Here is a 3,919-nt window from a genome sequence, read left to right on the forward strand (position 1 = left end):
GCCTTTGTTATAGCAGCCAAATTAGTATCCTAAGTAATACAATCTTTGTCTAAAATTCCAGGTTTAAAAACAAAAACAAAAACCTCAAGATATTGTTAAAGACATTTTTATCTAACACGCTGCGGCTTTCAATTTTAGTCACAATTTTGGTATCACACAACAAATGAGCAAAAAGACCAGATAAGTAATATCCTTTACAGAACATTGTCTTAATGGGGCTTTTTTCCCCAGCCATTTGTTTCTCTCTTTTCACTCTCTCTTGAACACAATTCCGTCAACTCCTCTCTCCTCCTCCTCCAGCAAAATCCCTTTTATCGGGATCAACAATGACCTCCGCATAATGAAATTCTGTGGTTAATTCTCAGCATCAGAATATCAGTGTATTTTCCCCTCTTTGAAAAACTTCACTCAGTTTACAGAACACCTCCCTGTCTTGGACTTCCTCCATCCTCACCAGCTGCTCTGTGTCTGTCTCTTCCTCATCTCTCTTGCCACATATTATTAGAGTGCCCCTCAGTCCTCGGAAATCTCTTTTCTATCTACATTCACTTTCTTGGTGATCTTATTCAGTGTCATAGCTTTAAATACCATCCAGATACTGCAACTCCTAAACTTTCTCTCCAGCCTACTAGAGTATAAGCCCTATGAGGGCAGGAATCCTTGTCTGCTTCTTTCCTGGTGCATCTTCAGAGCCCAGAACCGGACCGGCTACATCTCAGTGCAGCAAACACAGAGTTGTTGAGTGAATAAATAAGTAACTAGAAGCTGCTTTGCTTTATCAATAATCTCTTTAAAGCACTTCATATTTACTTTCCCCTTGAAAGTCTTAGTAGAAGACAAGGAAAACCATACCCTCGCCCAGCATGCTGAGCACAGGCAGAATAAATGTCAACTATGAATTTCTGGTGCCACAGCCAGGCTGTTTCACCCTCACTGTTCTTGACCAGTACGCAGAGGCTGTAATAACAATGTCCTCAGCTGGTATTAAGAATTTATAGCACTGCAGAACACGAGCTGATATGACAACGTCAATAATAGGCTTAAAGAAAAAGTGCTCATTAGTATTCAGCTCTTCACGTCTGTGAATGCTAATCCCCAATACAAACTCTTCTAGGGTCGTAAACAATGCCAGAAGACCAGCACTTTCAAAGGGTGATAACAGGATCTTCTTGGCTTTTCGGTATATTTAACAACCAATTACACTCAGTGGGTTACTTAGGGACCCAGAAAAGAGCACAGGTGTCTAATTAGAGATATTATCAGTTATATGCAGGCTCACTTAGTCCTAATACAACCTGTGTTTACCCAAAACGGAACCAGGAACTACAATTAGCTTTTCCCTTTAAAAACCATTCTAACAGTGTGTACACGTTTAAGTTCCTGGATGTTTGTCGAATGTTCTCTGAGTGAGCAGCTCAAGGTGGGTGTCTCTGTGTACGTCTTTCTATGTCAGTGTGTGAGTGTGTGTCTGAGACAGCGTGTCTGTGTCTGTGGTCTAAAAATACTCTGTGCAGATCTCCGGAAGAAAGAGAAGAGCTGACTATTACCTGAAAATCTGTTGCTAAGCAGAGAAACAGAACATTCAGGAGAGAAAATACTTTCCATCGGGGAACCTAAATTCTCTTCAGAGCTTGTATTTGACGGCTCACTGCTAATGCTTCCATTCGGCAGTGGAGACCTATCTCCTGCATCCAAGAGGAGTGGAGAGGCTAAGAAGAGGTAGTGCTGTGCACCCAACTGGCTGCCTACACAACCAACCTCCATTTCCCCTTCTTCCTTCTAACAGAACTCAGTTTTTGTTCAGATGTCCAACCCTGCCCTTCAGGCAACTCAGGGGGATGTTGACCCCATTCTCAGCTCTAGAACTAGATCTTGACTCATCTAAGCTGAGGACCAGCAAACTTTTATTATAAGAGCCAGATAATAAATATTTTACAGTTTCAGCTACCTAAGTGTCTGTCACATAGTCTTTGGTTTTTGGTTTTGTTTTTTATAACCCTTTACACATGTAAAAACCTTTTTTTAGGTCATGCGTCATTCAAACACAGGCCACAGGCTGGATTTGACTCATAGGCTATAGTTTGCCAATTCCTTGTCAAACCCGTCATAATAGCTTCATTCCCCTTATCAATTGCTGCTTTAGAAGAGGGTATGTGATGTAATTCTAGCCAATGAGATATAAGGGAAAATCTGTTGAAGGCTCTGGAGAGAAGTCTCCTCGTCTCTCTGGCCCCCAAGAAACTACTTCAGCCATCTTGCTACATGAACTAACACAAAGAGGAAGCAGAGTCAGGGGGCCACAGGGAAGTGAAACCAGACCCTTAATTGCATCCCACCTGAAGCCCATCCCGCCTCTGAACTTATTGCTACGTGGGGTAATAACTTTCATCACCCTTGAAGCTAATGTGAATCAGTATTTTCAGTTACCTATAACCCAAAGCCCAAATTCTAATTGATCCATATGGTAATGAGTCCAGGGCAGATGAGAGGAGGAAAAAGAGAATAGCTGGGAAGATAAGATCGCAGAACATGTTTCCTCAGATCCCTGAATACCCTGTCCTTCCCTTGATCCTCTTCAACTCCCTCTCAGATTTCAAATATAAAGGTGTCTGAATGAGTATTAATTATTTTAGTTTTAAAAACCATAGGACTTTAGAGGGAAAAGAGACATTAGAGATAATCTACCACAATTCCTTCATTCAGTGGATGAAAAAATGGAGCTCCAAGAGAGGTAATTTGTCTCTAATTATACAGCTACTTGGTGGCAGAGATGGAATTAGACACTGGGTCTCAAATACAAGTCTAGATACTGAAACAAGTGATCCAAAGCCTACGCACTAGGATACACGGTCTCCCAACAGTGCTTTTCATGAAAACCTAGAAATCAAGACTTCCCTTTGAACACCAAGAGATTTTGTTATATCCAGGCATAAAATCATTACATCTGTGTATTAGTCAGTGTTCTTCAGAGAAATATAACCAATACGATGAGAGAGAAAGATTATAAGGAGTTGACTCATGCCAGTCTAGAGGCTGACAAGTCCCAGGATCTGCCATCAGCAGGCTGGAAACCCAGAAGAACCAATGTTTCATTTTGAGTCTGAAGGCAGGAAAAAACCACTGTCACAGTTCAAAGGCAATCAGGCAGGAGGAGTTACTTCTTCACAGGAGGGTCAGCCATTTTGTTCTATTCAGGTCTTCAACTGGTTGGAGGAGGCCCACCCATGTTAGAGAGGGCAATCTGCTTTACTCCGCCTACCAACTTAAATGTCAGTTACATCCAGAAACACCCTCACACACACCCAGAGTAAAGTTTGACCAAATATCTGGGCACTCCGTGGCCCGGTCAAATTGACCCAAAATTAACCATCATAATCTGTCATCACTGGGTTTCTGGGTCTGGGTAAAAGGGAGGCAGAGTTGCACATACAGCCCCTAACACATCTATCTTTGACAAGTGTCCCTGGCTTAGAAGCTATGAAGGATTGCAGTGCCAGGAAAAGAAGAGGTACCAAGGTCTCCTTTCTGAGCCTGTTCTTTTGGATTTGGGGAAGAAGATGGATAAACCCCGTTTACAGTAGCATTTGAAATGTCAATCCTGACATTTAAAAATGAAATGGAGGGGCTTCCCTGGTGGCGCAGTGGTTGGGAGTCCGCCTGCAGATGCGGGGGACACGGGTTCGTGCCCCGGTCCAGGAGGATCCCGCATGCCGTGGAGCGGCTGGGCCTGTGAGCCATAGCTGCTGGGCCTGCGCTCCACAATGGAAGAGGCCACGGCAGTGAGAGGACCACACACCGCAAAAAAAATTAAATGGAAAAAAGAATAAAAAGTATGATATAGCTTAGAGAAATTTACACAAGTCATAGAGGGAATTTTGGAAAGGCAGAGAGTGTTATGAGAATAGCACTGTGTCTCTGT

The sequence above is a fragment of the Tursiops truncatus genome, chromosome 7, assembly GCF_011762595.2.
Source record: "Tursiops truncatus isolate mTurTru1 chromosome 7, mTurTru1.mat.Y, whole genome shotgun sequence".
Taxonomy (NCBI): Eukaryota; Metazoa; Chordata; class Mammalia; order Artiodactyla; family Delphinidae; genus Tursiops; species Tursiops truncatus.